The 18265-nt window shown below is 54.3% G+C and overlaps 1 protein-coding gene across 1 annotated transcript in view; it reads left to right on the top strand.

Annotated features, from left to right (window-relative positions):
* LINGO1 (leucine rich repeat and Ig domain containing 1) overlaps positions 1–18265 on the top strand; it is a 187494-nt gene that overhangs the window by 41097 nt on the left and 128132 nt on the right. The window contains exon 2 of the mRNA XM_043490301.1: positions 17542–17585. The gene's annotated coding sequence lies outside the window, so the exon portion shown is untranslated. The remainder of the gene's footprint in view (positions 1–17541; positions 17586–18265) is intronic.

Consider the following 18265-nt stretch of genomic DNA (forward strand, 5'->3'; position numbering starts at 1 on the left):
CGCATGTTCTCTCCCAGCTCCGGGCCTGCTGCCTGCTCTTCCACAGCAAATGCCTTCTTTGTCTCATCTCTCATGAAGAGAGGCGCCTGGCACAGTTGGAGGAGGAGGGGATCCAGCAGTAGCCTCTCACTCTCTGGAAGTGAGAAGGCTCCAGGAGCCGAGCCTGACTTGCCTGTTCTTTTAAATGGGTCCACAATGGGTGCCCGGTGCCTCCCTGGCCGTTGGAGGGCCGAGTGCGGCAGTGCCTGGGAGGGCACTCTGGGCTGGGAATTTTGTGCCTGTGAAGCTTGCATTGTCCACACAGACTGTGATGAGTGTGCTGCTGCATGCACACATGGTGTGTGTGCTTCCAGCCTCTCCTCCATCAGACTGTGTTCTCAGTGTGACTCTGGGTCCTTGGCTAGACAGTTGGTCCCCCAAGGGCTGAAGCTGAACCTCCTCCCCCAGCCTGAGCATGTGGCCCCCATGCTGACAGACCCTGGCAATGCCCAGAACCAGCAGGCCAAATAAATTGTCTCTCAGCTGTGTCTTCCTTCTTCCCCTCAACCCCTCACCCCCCCACCCCCTCCACCGCCGCCTCCAGTCCTGTGTCTCTCTGGCTGTATTCAGTTTTTGTACCCACCAGCTTCAGAGAGGGCCTCGCCCAGATTCAGCACCACAAACAACGCCCAACTCAGCCTGGGGCCCACCATCTCCTCCCAGCCCAACTCACCCCGCTGGTTGTTCTGACAAAAACCTGCTTTGTCAGGTCGGGGCACTAAGGCCAAGAGGATGCCAGTGACTTCTCCAGGGGCAGACAGAAGCTTAGCGTGAGAGCTGACTACAACACTGGTCTCTGAAGTCTCCAAATGTTCCCAGTTGCAGCACATAGAGGCTTTAGAAGGTCTTCCCAGTATTCAGTCAACAAACACTTACCAAGCAGTAACTCTGTGCCTGTCTCTAGCAAGTTCAATGACAGAGGAGAGCTGGAGGCAGCTGGATCTCTGTTCTCTCCACAAGAGGACCCACAAATCACCAATGACAACCACAACAATGAGAGCTGGGCATGGCAGGCAAAGAATCAGGTGCCTGATTATGGGGCCTATGAAAAGTGCTCTAGACATGAGGCAGAGCAGGTCCCTGCAGGGTGGAATGGTCTGCAGGGTGGAGATGGTACCAAGGCTGGAGAGGCAGAAAAGAGGGGGAGACAGTGTGGTCCCTGAACAGGGGGCCGGCCTGAGGCCACCTGTGTGTGTGGGGGAGGGGGTGAGGAGCCCATGAAATGGGGTAGGGCGGGGGCAGCGATGAGTCTCAGAAAGTAGGCTGTGCCCCCACCGAGGGGCTGGTCTCTGCCCTGTGGACACAGGGAAGGCTGTCCATCACCACGGACACTACGGGATTTCTATTCAGCTCCCCAGTGCCGCAGCCTGGCCTGCCCCCAGCATCCCACCCCCACCTCCCTCATCCTCCCCACCTTCACCTGGGGTCGGCCGATTTCATCTGGAAGTGACAATAGGCCTGGCTCGTCTGTGGGGTCTCTGTGCCTTATTGCTCAGCTGTAACCTTTCCATCCGACACTGGCGCCTTTCTCTTCCCCGGCATTTGTCAGAAAGATGCGACAGCCCCAGAGCCCTGTGGGGAGGGTGGGCCAGAGCGGGCCTCTTGCTGCCCATCGATTTGCGCTGCTTTTGCCAGCTGCCTGAGTGTGTTTGCCGGACACCGTGGGGGCTGTGTTTGGCTTCGGATAATGAAGTAATGTTCTCGCTGAGGAAAGGATAGAGTCTGCTAATTAGCTCAGCTGCCTCCTTCGAGGACAGCCTTTACTGTTGGGCTCCTGGGGCTGGCTGAGTGTGAGGGTTCTGCGGGGGGCCAGGAGGGTGGGCTGTCCACCTTGAGGACAGAGGGTAGGACAAGAGGGGCCAGGCGGGCAGGGCCCACACAGAGGACACTTTCCAGGAACACTGTCTCTTTGGCCTCCGGGTCCCCCAGCAGGGCCTTCCTGGTCAGGGGAGCGTGGGGGAAGGAAAGGCCTTGGATCAGATGGATCTGGGGTCCATCCAACCCCAGCTCTGCCACTCGCAAGTCTTGTGACCTTGGGCAAGTCACTGCTGACCTCTCTGGGTTTTGAGTCACTTCCTCTGAAGAAGGACCCAGGGTGGCACCGCGGTGTGAGAGAGCCTCAGGGATGGAGAATACTGGATACACAGCAGGGACTTAGGAAGTGTTGGTGGCCTCATGGTTCACTGCTAGGGGCCATGCCCTTGCTTTGGTGTTGTCTTAGACCTTGTTCATCCTGGACATGTGTGCCCTCGCCCCAGCTATCTGATCTCTTAAAAGATAAGGTCTTCTTGTACCTTTCCCAGGGCTTAGGAGACAGTGGAGCTGGTTGACTGGCTGGATTCAAAGGCTGAAGGTTTTGAAGTGCCCCCTCCATTAGAGCGGACTTCCCCAGTGTCTCAGAGGTAAAGAATCTGCCTGCCAATGCAGGAGATGCGGGTTCGATTCCTGGGTCGGGAAGATCCCCTGGAGAAGGAAATGGCAACCCACTCCAATATTGTTGCCTGGGAAATCCCATGGACAAAGGAGCCTGGCAGGCTATAGTCCATGGGGTTGCAGGGGACATGACTTTGCAACTAAATAGCAACAATACACTTAGAGTCCAGACTTGGGGCTAGGGTCCTCCCATGGCCCCATGGAAAGGAGTTAAAGATCAGACCAAGTGAGCAGAGGGGAGGGGCCTGGGATGGGAAGGCCAAAAGAATTGCTCCCTCCTCCAGGAAGCCCTCCAGGGATCAGCTGGAAATCTTCCTTCCCTGTGTGACCCTCTTTACATAGACTTTCACTGTACTCCTCCCAGGGCATCCTCACCACCTCCACTATTAGAGGTTTTGTAATTTATCCCATCTCTATGAGGCTTTTTCTAACTTCTCACATATTCATGACTGATCAGCTCCACAGGTGTGATGATAGCCATAACAGCAGTAAACGTAGTAATAATGGTAATCCTAAAAGCATTAAAAGTATAGCTTGAGAAGTGGCAGAGACATGCTCACACCTGGTAGGTCAGTTCAGGCTGACAGTCATAATGATGTTCCCACTCTGTGCTCCACCTCTTTCCCTGGACACAGGATGGTGGGACCCCCTCCCACCCTCAAGGAGCTCTCAGTGGGAAGAATCTCCCCTCTCGGTGCATCCCCATCCCACTGAACCTCCTCCTGGCCCACTCAGGTGGCATCTGCCTCTTCCCCATCACCTGACCTAGTCTCTGGCTCTGAGCTTTTTTCAGGATGGGCTCCACAAGAACAGAGGGTCTGGTCTTGTTGGCTGAAGTATTACCAGCGCTTACTCGATCCTACCATGTAGTAGGTGTTCAACTAATATTTGTTTAATGAAGGAATGAGTGTCATTGTTTGGATTAAGTGAGATCGTGCATGTTAAGTACTTGGCTTTCAACAGATATTTATTGAATGAAAAATATGTCTCTGGATGGAACAAAGGAGGCGAATGGTGTCAGGTGCCTGGCTCATAGTAGGCTCAGCACGTGGGAATAGTGGTAAGCGGTAGTTTCCTTGGATGGACTAGAAGCAGGGCCAGGGAGGGGGGTGAGGAAGAGAGGCAGGCCCTGGAACTCCAAAGAAGAGGCAACAGTGAGGAGGAGGCTGGTTGGCAGCTGGGGCCCTGAAACCCACTTGGTGTGGAGCTGCGGCCTGGAGAATGTGCGTGTGTGCACGAGTGTGGGCGGGTGTGTGTGTGTGTGTAAAACAAATAATTGGAAAATGAATTTAATTATAAGGCACTTTTAATAGCTATTTTTATTTAATCCCACTAATTCTGTGTCTCGTGTAGCCCAACTGTAATTCTATTCTTCTTACTCATTTGCCAGTGAGACTGCAGAGAGAGGGGAGGGAGGCTGCCGAGAGAGGGGAGAGGGAGGCTGCCGCACAGGAGACAGCAGGCGTCCTCCCACCCTGGGTTGGCCAGGCCGACTGTTGACCCTGAGGACAGAGAGGAAGGGGTCACTAGCAAGGTTGTCCCAAGGAGGATCTGAGAAACGGCACCAACTCTGTCACCAGGGCTGTTCGTCCATCTGATGATGTCAATTCAGAACCTGGGGTGGGGGTTGGGAGCAGCAGAGAGTCAGGTATTAATAGATCTGGGTTCAAATCAAAGTTAAGCCATGCACCTTCACCTCAGAGAGACTCACTTTCTCCATCTGTAAAGTGGGCATAATACGAGGGGCTGTTTGGAGGATTAAATGAAATAGAGCAAGCCTGCCCCACAGCTTGGTGCTTGCTTAATGCTTGTTCCCGTCTCTTCCTTACTCTTCTCAACAACCCCCAAGTGAAGTCACTCAGTCGTGTCCGACTCTTTGCGACCCCACGGACTGTAGCCTGCCAGGCTCCTCCTTCTCCGTCCATGGGATTTTCCGGGCAAGAGTACTGGAGTGGGTTGCCATTTCCTTCTCCAGGAGATCTTCCTGACCCAGGGATTGAACCCGGGTCTTCCGCATTGTAGGCAGATGCTTTACCATCAACCCCCAAGCTAGTCACTTTTCTGTGTTTCAACCTCTCTGGCTGCTCCCAGACAGCCCTTAACTCATTGGCAGAGAGAAGGTGATTGACTAACTCAGGAGCCAGTAAGTGGCTGGGGTCCTGCCCCTTTTTTCAGAAGACCCCTTGGTGATGGTGGGGAGGTCTGGGATGTGGGGTGGGTTGATGGTGGTCTTGTGGGAGGACCTCAGAGGCGCTGAAGCGGCCTCACTAGGCAGCAACAAGGAGGCCTATGAAGTGACTGTGGGAAGGGACAAAGATGAGCCATTCCTGAGGAGGGACCCCTGCCTGGCTGGCATAGGTCAGAGGTTAGAGACCCTTCCCTGCTGTGGGCCCTGTTCAGCTGCAGCCGGCAGCTGTCACTGAGCCTTTTTTTGCCTCTGGGCCACGAGGCCAGGTGTGGGAAACTGGGTGAGAGGAAGAGCTGCAGGGAGACTTGCCCAGAGAGAGACAGGGGTGTGGGGGGTGCTCACCGGAGCCCTGCCCGGGGGCTGGTGTCATGCCTGTTTTCTGGTCAGGCTTCCTGTGGTCAGGAAATGCAGGGGCCTTGGAAGAGCCCTGTACTGGGCCGGGCAGGTGATGGAGTCACAGATACTCCTCCAGGACCACTGCAGGAATTGGACTGGGGCTGGGGCAGGGTCCCAGTCCTCCTGACTCTACTCACTGGGCCTGAGCCCTCCTCTAGAGGCAGCCACTTCAGGGTTCCAGGACTTCCAGGGCTCTGCAGGAATCCAGGTGGGTGGCTCCACATGGAGGCAGAGGGGCTCCCCTAGGGCCTGGGCTTCTTTCAGATCTTCTCCCAGGGAATCCCTCCAGTGATGTTGCAGGGAGGGTGTGACTCACTCCATTTTATGGATGGGGAGACTGAGGCCCAGGAAGGTTAAGACATGATTAGCATTTGGGTCATCTGATTCCAAGGACAGTTCCTTTTCCTCAGTGGCAAACTGGTGGCCCCAGGGGTGAGGGGAGGGGATGTCCAGAGGGCGGGATACTGTGGAAAGTACTGCCTCATTAGGAGAGCTCAGAGTGCCTGTCCTAGGATTCGATTCCTGGTTTTCGCACCCCCAGGGGCCCAGTGGAGCTCTGCCCTGAAGCCCCACAGGGCTGATGGTGGTGGGCAGCAGCTCATCCTGCGAGGGGGAGGCTCAGGGAGGCAACCACAGCCCCTCTCTGGATCAGGCGGGAGGAGGAAGCTTGGCTCTGGGTTCACACCCTTGCTCTGCTTGGCTGGGGTTCAAACCCTCACCCATAGGCTGAGTGACCTCTGACAAGCCACGGGGCCCCCGAGTCTCGGGGTCGTCTCCAACATCAGGCACACAGTAGGTTCCCCCATGCTTCCCCCTCCTTCTGCCCACTTCCTGCGCTGACGCATGGAGGTGGATAATGACTGAGGGTGTGATTTCTCTCCAAGATATTTTCACTTTAATAGGAGACTTTTATGCCTCTGAACCCCAAAGGAACGATGTTTCCCTTTAATGGTGACATTTCAGGCGTGGTGGCAGCTGCGGGAAGATGCTGGGGTGGGGGCTTGCCTAGTTCCTGTGTCGTTGCATGCAGCTCGTTCTCTGGCCCTTCTCTGCCCCTACCCGCTTCCCCGAGGTTCCCTCTGCTCTGTTCATGGCAGGTCAGCATCTCGTTAATTTGATTGAGGGATTTGTTCTGAGCATACTTGCCTATCAGTTTGGTGAAAGCCCGGCCTGGGAATTGGCAGACATTCTGCAGCAGCCAGGGCCAGGCTGACCTCTGCTCTTCTAGGAAGTAAGGGGTCACCAGTCCAAGGATAATTAACAGGCGCACAGTAGGAGTGATTAACCCAGGGAGGGAACCGAAGGTCTGGTGCTTGGGAGGGGTCTCCAGGGATGGATCTTATCTGGTCATGAATGTGGACCCTTAGGACCTGCCTGTTCTCCGACTTGGACTCACTGTGAACGACTCAGTCCTACCAGCAGTGACCACAAGCCCTGGGTGCCTGCCATGGTGTGGCCGTTTTGTCGTGGTAGGAGAGGGGAACAGAGGAACAGAAGGGTCCAGGATTAGTATTCTGGAGGAGCCCTGTGCCTGGGGATGGGGGGAAACTCAGCGGAACTTAAAGGCAGGGAGGGTTTGGAGAAGTCCCTGGAGAGTAGAGTCTAAGGGAGTGGCCACGTGGGCTTTGGCTGGAGGCCTGGGTTCTAGTCTAGGCTCTGCATTTGGCTTCATATGTGACCTTGGGTAAGTTGCTGCTCTCTCTGAGCCTCAGTTTTCCAGTCTGTGCAATGGGAGTTTTTGTCCAGACCAGCTAATCTCTGCACCTCTCCTGTACCCTCCATCCTGATTCTAGAAGAGCTTAGGGAAAGGGCTGAGCCTGAGGGTTGGGGATGAGGGTGGTCCCAGAGCACAAGGAGCTGGAGAGGGGTGGGAGGCAGATGTATGTGCTGCCATCCACTGCAGCTGGCACATTCATTAAGCATCTCTAAGACGGATACACCCCCCCAGTTCACCTGGCGCGTGGGTCTCGGGATTTATTTCTTACTGAATGGTGTCATCCATCACGTTAGCTTTGCTGCCAACGAGCACGGCGTCTTGCCTGAGTCTCCTGCAGGGTAGGGTGCCTTGTTATCCTCCAGGCAGGGCTCGCCTCCCCACCAGCCATGCTTCTACACCTGATGGCCCTTTCCTCATGGCCCAAGGGCAGTTCTACCCTCTACGGTTGCTTTAGTCCTCAACTAGACTGCAGGTTCAAGGTGCTCCAAAGGATGCTGGGCAATCTGGGCTGGCTTCTTGGAGGCAGTAACAGTACTGGCTCTGGACCTGAGAAAATAGCTGAGCAGGAATTGGACAGGTGGAGAGACAAGTAGGTGCTTTCAGCCTTGGGGTTGGGTGAGGGATGGGAGACCATGGCACGAAGTGGAGGAGGTCCCTCACTCACATCCATGTTCCTTATGAAGGGCCCCCAGGCAGTGTTACTGACTGACTTATCCTGACCCAGTTCTTATAATCTACTCTTTCAAACTCAGGTACTCATGTCCTCAGATGTCTCAGGAGCCATTAGGTGACCCTACACTGGTCTCCACTCACACACTATCTCCACAACTTCTCTATGTCTTGGTTTCTTCCAAGAAAAGGGGGATAATGATAGTACCTACTTCATAGTGTTATTGTACTGATGAAATGAGTTTATACATGTAAAGGGGCTTCCCCGGTGGCACTAGTGGTAAAGAACCCACCTGCCAATGCACGAGACATAAGAGATGCAGGTTCAATCCCTAGGAAGATCCCCTCGAGGAGGGCATGGCAACCCACACCAGTATTCTTGCATGAAGAATCCCCATGGACAGAGGAGCCTGGTGGGTTACCGGTCTATTGTGTCACAAAGAGTCAGACTGAAATGACTGAGTATGCACACATTCACACATGCAGGTAAAGTCATAGAACAAACCTGAGTATGCTGTAACTGTTAAATAAAAGTTAGCTGCTATTGTTTTTGTTACTGAGGCTCAGAGAAGGTGGGGGACTTGCCCATGGACATGGCTCATGATGAAGGTCCAGGATTCAGACCAAGGCCTGTTTAATTCCAAACCTCTGCTCTTACCTCTACTCTGGGCTTTCCTGGTGTCTCACTGACGTGTCTGGTGTGCAACCAGTGTCTAGGCCTCCCTGGAGGTGTTGGACCAGCCTGTCTACAACATATTCACTTCCCTTTCAAGGACCTTGTCTATCTTACTCACTGAGGACCCTCAGGGCCTGGAGCATAATAGGTGCTCAAGAAATACTTATTGATTGTCTGGCTGCATAAATGAAAGTAGGGTGGGCCCCGAACTGCTCCTGGAGCCTGCAGTGCTCACCGCCTGAGCTCCTCAGATCCCACCTTTCCTGCTTGGTTGGGAGGTAAGGACCCCAACCCCTGGGCTCACAGAAGCACCCCCTCCAGCTGGCCCCCTGCCTTGCTGCTTCCCTCCCCCAGCAGCGGCCTGGGGTTTTTTCCTTCTACTCTGCCCTCCACCTGCAGTAACCGCAAATCTTCAGTCTCCCTCCTTCCTCCCTCTGTCCTCCCCACTTACTCATTACAAAGAGAATAACTCCTGAAGTTGATGCCTTTGCCTCTGCTTTTACATTGCACTATAATTTGGCTATCTAAAGGGAGAAAGAAAAGAGAATCACTCCCCGCTCTGTGCCCAGAGTAGCCTGTCTGCAGAAGGATTGGAGCAGACCCTGCCAACCCATTTTAGGCTGAGGCTCCTCAGGCAGGGCACAGGGCACAGGCCTGACCCAGGAAGCCTCAGCTCTGGCCCCACCCCCAGTCATCTATGCCCTTTCAGCCCCTCAACTCTGCCTTGGGGTATTGGGGTCATGTGCCCCCTTTCACAAGGAAGATGTGAGAGGTGCTGTCTGTCTGCTCCCCAGTTCCTTGGCTCCCCACTGGCCCTCTATCACTACCCTGTGGGCCCTGGTGAAGGTGATGGTTGTGGATGCAACTGATGTGAGAAGGAGCACAGAGAGGATTAGGGTTTGACAAGATCCCCCAGAGAGACCCCTGCTGGCTGGGGAGCCTGGCACAGAGGTTGGAGAAGTTCCAGGGACAGCCAGGTCAACAAGGAGAGGTGGGCTGGGTGTCCTGTCTGTGCACTGAGGGGTCTTTCTTCCATCTCCTACTGTGCGCTCCCCCCTTTCGCATGAGTATTGTGGGAGCCCATGAAAACAGGCTGGTGACGAAGGCCAACCCCCATTGTGCCTGGGACTGTGGGATCTGCATGGTTAGTTACATACTGACCCACACTCAGCCCCTGAGACTTCGTCCACCTGTAGCTGTCTTCTGCTCTCCTGCTGTATTGGCAGCGCCCTTTCCTCCCCTCTCCGCCAGGGGTGAAACAGAGTGTGTGTGTCTCACGCTCCTTGGAGCGGCCTGTCACCCTCTGCAGTTTGGTTCCCCTGCTTGCCTCGTGACCTCAGTTCTCTGACGGGCTGGATAAAAGTTATGATTTTGCGCATCACTTGGTTGTTTCTCATTGTTGGACTGGGAGCTAGATGCTATGTCTTCGACTCAGCCTTGTTCTGCTCTCTGAAATGGGGATGCCCACACCCGCCTCGGAGGGCTGCCAGGAGGGGAGGGAAGGTGAGCTGCTGTGTCAGGCTCCGGCCCCCTACTCCACGGTGCCTCCTCAAGCCCCTATTTGCTGTGACTCTGCTCCCCAGAGGCCATGGGGAGAAGGTACAGTGATGGGCAGGGGTGACTTTGGCTGGACTGGCCGGGAGACCGTGGTGGGGGGACCAGTCTGGGCCTTCTCACCCCTCAGAGGCTTAGGAAAAAATGTTCAACTCCACACATGCCCAACAGCAGGTTTTCTGGCCTGACCAGAGCTGGGCCTGGGCCTGGGAGGCTCAGACAGGTCAATCAGCATCCCTGGAGCGGCCCCTCTGTTTTGGCCTCACATTTGCCAGTAACTGGCTGAGCCCCACTCCTCTGCTTGGATCAGCCCATGAGCTATTGGACACAGACGGTGGTGCCCAATATTTCCCTCCACCTGGCATTCAGGCTTTGCCCACTGAGTATGGCCCGAGCCTCTCTCTGCCCCTCCTTCCACCAGACTCTCTCCCTCAGTCTGAACCCTGATTCCTCTCAGCCCTGCTCCTCTCTGGGTTCAGCTGAGGTCTTGGGAAGCCTTGTGTTTGGACGTTCTGGGCGAGGCTTCCCTGGTCTGTGTGGGGACCAGGCTTCAGGCCCTAGCAGCAGGCCGGGCTGGTTACACGGAGCTTCCTGTGCCTCCAGCCGGCCCTGATGCCCGCAGAGCCCACAGGCCCAGGGGGCTGCGCTGGAGAAGCTGAGGCGGGAAGCCACTTGCCTGCAGAACCACAAGGTCAGGCTGGGCCTTTCCGTTTCTTCCTGGCAGTGGTGGGCCCTGGGGAGAGAGGCTGGCCACACTACCATCTGTGGGAGCTGTGGCCTGCCCCTCTTGGGTGGCCAGGCTTGGTTTCCGGGGCCGCCCGGGAGCTGCAAGAGGAGCAGGCAGTGTCAGGGGCCTTCCTGGGTAAGAGCTCTTCGCCTCTTCTGTGTCCCTGGGCCCAGGAGGCTGGGACCTCAGGGCCCCAACGTGAAGGGCAGAAAGCCTGAGACTGGCCAGGGCTTTTTCAGAACAGCCTCCTGGGGCAATATGGTAGGTAGGGAAGGGGATGGTTTTTTTCAAGGTTCAGGCTGGAGTGGGCTGACTGTGTTCCTAGGAGCCTGGCCAAGCCAGAAACCCTGGGTGGGGGCAAAGAAAACAGACCTGCTGGAGGGTCTTCCCTCGCCTGGGATGACCTGCTGCCTGAAGTGCCTTTCTTGGCCCAGCAAACATCTCAGAGAACCACTTTGGCTCTCTCTTCCCTCCCTCGCTCAGGTTTGGACTCTCCAGGCTCCCATCCCCCATCCACAGGCCACATGGTGTGGTACCTGCCTGCCTACTGGTCTGTGAGCTCTTCTAATAGGGGTGGAGGCATCTCAGGTGGCGCTAGTGGTAAGGAACCCGCCTGCCAATGCAGGAGACTTAAGAGACGTGGGTTCGATCCCTGGGTTGGGAAGATCCCCTGAAGAAGGAAATGGCAATGAACTCCAGTAGTCTTGCCTGGAGGATCCCATGGCCAGAGGAGCCTGGTGGGATACAGCCCATAGAGTCTCAAAGAGTTGGACATGACTAAAGCAACTTCGCACGCACAGTACTGGAAATGGGTGCTGGTGGACAATGACTGCTTAAGGACCTTTGGACAGCATCCCACCTGCCTCTGTTGCTTTGTAGAAGCAGCTGTTCTCTGAGCCTCAGTTTCCCCTTTTCCATTGTGACTTCTTAAGGGCCACAGCTTAGTGATCAGCCTAGGCTTTGGGGTGCCTGCCTCCTCGGGCCTTTCCTGAGCGGCTCTGTCTCTGCTGCCCTGGATTCCTGCCACCCCCCAGGCCCTGGCTTCTATTGTCCACATCCTTCTTTATTCAGAGCCCTGACCCACCTCTTCAGGAAGCTCTCTCTGATGCCTTCAGCCATCACTGATCTGAGCCGGAAGCTTCTGATGGTGTCCCAGTTGCTCCCTTCCACTTGCCACACACTGCTGGCTATGTGTGGGGCTCTGGCTACACAGAGACTGCTCAGCATGACCCACGTGAGCAGGGGGCCTGTAGAATCCCGCAGGCAGGGTGGGGAGGCACTGGTGTAGGAGACTGAGGGAGTAGAAATTCCTGCCCAGGGGTCGATGAGGCAACATTTGAGCTGTCCCTTGAAGGAGGAGGCTGGAGATGAGGGGAGTCTTGGGGTCAGAGTCCAGGCTAGAAAGGGACTTGAATGTCAGGTAAGGAATTATGGGATCTGGCCTCCCTTTGCAGGTAGAGAGCCCAGGGAAGAAGCCGCCCACCCCACACTTGGGTCTGAGAGCAGACCCTCCCGATGATGCCTGGAACCCTCCACCCACACCCTCTGACCTGTGGTCTCCTTGTCCTTAGATTTCTGCTCTAAGGATGCTATCTCAGGCAAGCCTCCCCTGACCTCTGTCTATGCTCTCAGAGTGCCCCCGCCCCGCCCCGCCCCAACCAGTGTGATCCCTGATTGCTCACCAGGCTTTTGGGCCACTGAGGGCAGGAATCAGAAGGGACTGGTGGTCCCTTGGGTCCCCAGCTGCCAGTCCAATGCTCCGCACAGAGTAGGTGCTCAATAAATGTTGATTAATTGTGTGGACATATGTTGCAGCACAGAGCCAAGAGTCCCAGGCAGGAGGGTGGGGTTGACTGGGGATGGGGAGGCATGGACCTCCAGTGAGGTGGGGCAAAACCTGGGTCCCAGTTGGAGCTGAGCTTCTTTTGTGCGTCTTTAGGCAGCTCTTTAAAGAGCCCTTTGCTGGAACAAAAGTCGTCTCTGGCAGCGCCTCAGTGGGCGGGCCAGGCCTCGCGGCTCCCTTTGGAAATGCTTTGAGAAGAGGGGGTCTGCGCCAACTTGTCACCCCCAGGTTGGCTGGTGACTCTGGGGAGTGGGGACAGCCATGGGGGTGGGGCTGTGGGAGGCAGGGCCATTGGCCGATCCAGTCCTGACCTCAACGAAATTATTTTTAAAACCTGCGAGAGAAAGGGGATATTTTTAACCTTTGTTCCATCAAGGCATCCCAAGGGAAAAAGAAGGGGGAAGGAGGCAGATGGAGAATTGGGAGAGGGGCATGAACAGAGGTGGGGGCTTCCAAGGGAGGATGAGCAGCCCCAGAGAACCCTGAGGATGAGCTTTTTTGTCCCCAGCCCTTTTAAATTTTTTAAAAGCTCCAAACAGCAAGAGGGACAGAGGAGTTCATTATATCGAGTTATCTCCTCCGTTTCAGGCAAAGATCAATCTTCCGAGTCTTGCAGCTCCGAGGGGGAAGAGAAGAGAAAGAAAACGGGAGGCGAAGGAAAAAAACTCCCTGGACCAATTTCCGCTGGCTAACACGATTACTTGGCTGCCTGGCAGCAGCGCCAGCTGTTGGCAGCCATCCCGGCCCCCCGCCAGTCGCGCTCAGTTGCCGGCCGCCCCCCAAGGCTCCCTCCTGAATGGGACAGGTTGGCAGGTGTGAGGGCCCCAGTTCCCCCCTGGGGCAGGGGCTGCTGGACTTGGCATGCCAGGGAGGCCCCAGGCCCTGCTGCTCTCCCGCGTGCATCCGCCACTCCAGCTGGCTTTGTCTCAGCTTTGCGCCCACCTCCCTGCCTTTGCTCAGAGGGTCCTGCCCTGCCGGGTCTGCCTTCTGGCTGCTTCCTGCTTCATATGGGAGCAGGTTGTGTAGGAAACAGAAGTACAGGCTTTGGAGTCAGATAGAGCTGCCTCTGCCCACTCATTCATTCATTCATCAGATATCTACTGAGTGCTATGTGCCGAGTACCGCACATGGTAGGAGGTGGATGCAGAGGTGAGTAAGATGCATATGGTCCCTCCCTGCCTTACTGGGTTCATCTTATGATGAGGAGATGCATGAACAACAAGGAGTAAATCAACAAGATAATGTCAGATAGGGATAAAGTCTGGGGCTTCCCTGGAGGCTCAGCGGTAAAGAATTTGCCTGCAATGCAGGAAATCTGGGTTTGATCCCTGGGTTGGGAAGATTCCCTGGAGGACAGCATGGCAACCCACTGCAGTATTCTTGCCTGGAGAATCCCATGGACAGAGGAGTCTGGCTGGCTGCAGTCCATGGGGTTGCAAGGAGTCAGACATGACTGAAGCGACTAAACAGCAGCAGCAGGGATAAAATCCATGAAAGATGGGAGAGGTTGGGGTGGCTGGGGGTGACCAGGGAAGATAGAGGAGGTCCCATTTGAACAGGATGATAAGAAGGTCTGGGGAAATAGCATTCTGGGCAGAAGGAGCAGCAATGATAGAGTCCCCGAAACTGGCTGGTGTGGGAGGGGGCCAGATTGTGGTTCAAGGTGAATTCTGAGCCGTGGTGGGCAGACTTTGAACAGTCTGGACTTGATTCTCTCTGCCATGGAAACCCCTTGCACATGGCTGGAGAGCGAAGGATTCTGTCTGTACAATTATGTGCTTGCTGTGATAGTTTGGGACCAGGGTGGGATCAGGGAGCCCGGAGAGGCAGGAGGCTGCTGCAGTTATCCAGGCAAGGGCTGATGAGGGCAAGAGCAGAGGAACAGGGGAAGCAGGTAGGTTTGGGATGTGTTTCCGGGGTTGTACTGACCTGGTGTGTTGATGGCTTGGGTGTGGGGTGAGGCAGAGAGGAGTCAAGGCTTGAGGGAGATGTAATTTTGGGGATAAAAATTAAGAGTTCTGTTTTGGACAGGTCTCTTAGATGAGCAAGTGGAGATGACAAATAGGCCTGTGGATACACGCAGCTGGTGCTCAGGAGAGAGCTGGGGCTGGAGAGAGATTGGGGGCGTGGCTGGATTTAAAGCTACAGAGACCAGTGAGAGCAGGGAATTAGACGGGAGAGAGCAGAGAGCCCTGCCAGCCCTGGGGCCTTGGATGCTTGGAGGCAGGTTGGGTGAGAAGGGAGGAAAGCCTGGGAGCACAACCAGGAGAGGCTGAATCCTGGGAGCTCAGAGATAAAGTGTTTCCTGTCGGAGGAAGCAGTTAGCCCCATCAGGGTGACTGCTGGGTTTGGCAAAACGGAGGTTTCTGGGAACCTTGAGAAGAGCAGTTTTGTGGAGTGACGGAGTGGAAGCACAACTGGAGAGGGAGTGAGGAAGAGCTGGAAGTGAGGGAGTGGAGGCTGAGACGCTGAGTAGGGACTGCTCGAGACCTTTGCTATAAATGGGAGCAGAAAGATGGAAGGGCATGTGGGTCATGTGGGTTGAGGAACATCTCTCCCTCTCGCCCTCCCTTTTGTCCTCCCTCTCTCTCTTCCTCCATAATATCAAAGAAAATCGATATGTTCTTTATCAGATGTGTGACCTTGGGTGATAAAGTTAACCTCTCGGAGCCTCCGTTCCACATCTGCAAAATAGAAATGACAACCCAGATGTTACTGGATCTAGCAACTAGTAACGTACTCAATAAATGGGTATTGTTCTTCAGTAGGCATTCACCTGGGGAAATAGTCAGCCTGGCGTTGGCATAGACATTTTTGGAGGACAATTTGGCAGTGTATCCAAATTTAAAATGTGTATACCCTGAGATCTCACCCCTGTGGTCCAAGGGTTAAGACTCCAACTTCCACTGCAGGGAGCGTGGATTTGATCCCTGATTGGGGAACTAAGAAGTGCACCCCCTGCAAGAAAAAAGTAAGGTGTGTACACCTTTTGACCTACTTTTTAGGAATGCATGTGTACAAAGAGGCAGGCTTTTTCCTAGCAATGGAAATAAAAAATTGGAACCCCCTAAGCACTCATCCTGGGAGGTCTGATTAAGTAGGTGAGCGTTTGTCCCTGAGTGGAGTTCCTCCATGTAGCACTGAGCATGGGGGGACTCCGTTTGGAGCGTGGACACTGGTGTTCATGTGCTCAGCCACTCCCTGGGCTGGACGTTCTTGGGCAGGTTACTCTGCAGTTTGGTTTTCTCCTCTACAAATTAGGCTAACAGCAGCCCCCATCTTGGGGAGAGGAGTGTTACGATAATTAAATGGGTTAATACATATAGTGCTCAACCCAGTATCTGGCCCATAGTAGGTGCTCAGTGAATACAAGCAGTGATCATTATTATCTTTATATATAGATAGGGAAAGTTTTCCAAAATCTATTAAGTGAGGAACCTGATTATACACCAGCACAGACACTTTCCTGCCTGGTGTGTAACCGAGGGTTTGTTCTATATATAAACACTTGTGCACCTCTCTGTATGTCTGTGCAAATGCTTAGTGAAAGTTTCACACCAGATGGGCAGTCAGGACCTCTGGAGATGTGGTTGTGAGTGAGAATATGTTTACCCTATAGGTATCTGTATTTGAAGGGCTTCTTTGGTGGCTCAGTGGTAAAGAATCCTCCTGCAATGCAGGAGATGTGGGTTCAGTCCCTGGGTAGGGAAGATCCCCTGGAGAGGGAAATGGCAACCCACTCCAGTATTCTTGCCTGGGAAATCCCATGGACAGAGGAACCTGGTGGGCTACAGTCCATGGGGTGGCAAAGAGTCGGACATGACTGAGCGACTAAACAACAACAACATCTGTATCTGAAGCTCTTTAACAAGAGAACGCTTTCATGTGCAGGCACACCTCAGAGATATTGTGGGTTTGGTTCTAGACCCCCACAATAAAATGAATATTGCAGTAAAGTGAGTCACATGAAGTTTTTGGTCTCCCAGTGTACACAGAAGTTATGTTTACACTATATTACAGTCTATTAAGTAATAGCATTATGGCTGAAAAAACCAGGTTCATACCTTAATTAAAAAATAGTTCATTGCTAAAAAAATTTTAACCATCATCTGAGACTTCAGTGAGTCATAATCTTTTTGCTAGTGGAGGGTTTCAACTGTTGCAAAATTACCAAAAAGTGACACAGAGGCATGAAGCAAGCAAATGCTGTTGGAAAAATGGTGCTGATAGACTTACTCAATGCAGGGTTGGCACAAACCTTTAATTTGTAAAAACAATAACTGTAAAGTGCAATAAAGCAAGGTATGCTTGTATTACTTATATAGGAATAAGACTACAATTATGTAATGAAAGGTAAATTAGGCCTTTCTCTCCTCCAGGAAGCCTTACCCGACTGCACTGGCCCATAGCCCAAACCTAGTAGATCTATAAGCCACATTTCCTTCTGTGATCTATAAGCTACATTTCCACATTCCTTGAGTCAGTGGTGTGTGCACATACGTGTGGTCTCCTCGGTTAGCCTGTGAACTCCTTGAGGGTGTGGACTACGCACTTTGCAGGCCAGACACAACTAGACGAGCAGTTCTCAAAGTGTGATCCCCAAATGGCAGCATCAGCATTGCCTGGGAGCTTCTTGGAAATGCTGATTCTTGGGCCCCATCCTGGACCTGCTGAAATCAGAAACTCTGGAGGTGGGGCCCAGCACATTGTGTTTTCACAAGCCCTCCAGGCAACTCTGATTCACCCACTGGTATTGATGGGGAAGTCAAGGCCTAATGAGGGGAGTGGGCCTGCCCAGGGTCATGGGGTGAACTGGTGACAAAGCTGAGATGACCAGGTTAAGGTGCCACTTAAAGGTGAAAGAAAGAGCTTGGGTGCTCCCTCTGGCCACCACATCTGACCCCAGGAGGGAGAATCTGAGGTTCAATCCTGTCTGTCCAGGGGCCAGAGAATCCACAGGTACAGGTAGGAGGGGACAGCAGCTCTCTGCATATGTGCGCGTCCCTCAGGGCCCACGTGGAGCTCTGGGCCTGCAGCAGGAACCCTCTGGGATAACTCCATCTCTCCTGAGGCCCCTCCCCAGCTAGCTGCAGCAGGGTACTTGACTTACGGAAAAGGGCATTCTTAACTCTGTGCAGTGAGTCTGGCACCCCTGGGCTGCCCAGTCTCCTACTCCCTCTGTCCTGGGCTGTGGGGCAGAGGCTTGGTGGGGTTGATCGCCAGACGGGTTCTCTGGGTGAAGAGTCTGCAGGTCTCCATCTGACTGTGCTCTCACCCCTTCTCTGCTGTCTCTCTGCAGGTGTCCCTCTGAAGAGTCCCTGAGCCTGCTTGCACCCCCTAGAGGTAAGCAGTGGATGTCTGGGGTGGTGGATGAGGAGAAGACCGGAGGGTGAAGTGTATGCGGGGCAGGTTCCAGAGGCCTTGTCTCCTTCTGCTTGGCCCTCTCTGCCATCTTTCTTTCTTTCTCCTCTTCCATCTCCCGGAGCCCCTGCCCTCCTCCAGCCATGATCCTGGGGGTGCTTCTGAGTTGCAGAATGCAGAAGGGGTTTGGGATCAGCTTTCAGGGAAGAAAAGAGGAGAGTGGTTCCTAGGTCGGATGGGGTGAGGCTCACTAATGCTGGGGAGCAGCTGCTGGGGTTTGGGAGCTGCTGGCCTAGGAACTAGTCAGGAGTGGGGCTCGGGGACCCTGGAGGTCCCTCACTGATCAGGGGGCAGAGCTGTGGGCCTGCCTGTGAAGGACAAGCCAGGGCATGAGTTAGGCTGTGGGTGCTCTGGGTGGTCGAGCTCAGGGTTGGGGGGCCTGGTTGTGTTCTGCAATGAATAAGCATTTTGGGGACAATATTCTGGGGCCTGGAGAATGCTGTTTGATGAGGGGCTGCATGGACAGGCCCCAGCAGGTCTCCATGCAGGGCAGACGCTTTCCCTCCCCTCCCCCCAGTTTCTTGTGTCTCCTCGGACTTCAGCTCCAAGGAGGCTTTGCTGAGTGGATGATTTCTAGGAGGGCTCTGGCTCTAATTTGGCGT

The sequence above is a fragment of the Cervus canadensis genome, chromosome 17, assembly GCF_019320065.1.
Source record: "Cervus canadensis isolate Bull #8, Minnesota chromosome 17, ASM1932006v1, whole genome shotgun sequence".
In the NCBI taxonomy this organism is placed as follows: Eukaryota; Metazoa; Chordata; class Mammalia; order Artiodactyla; family Cervidae; genus Cervus; species Cervus canadensis.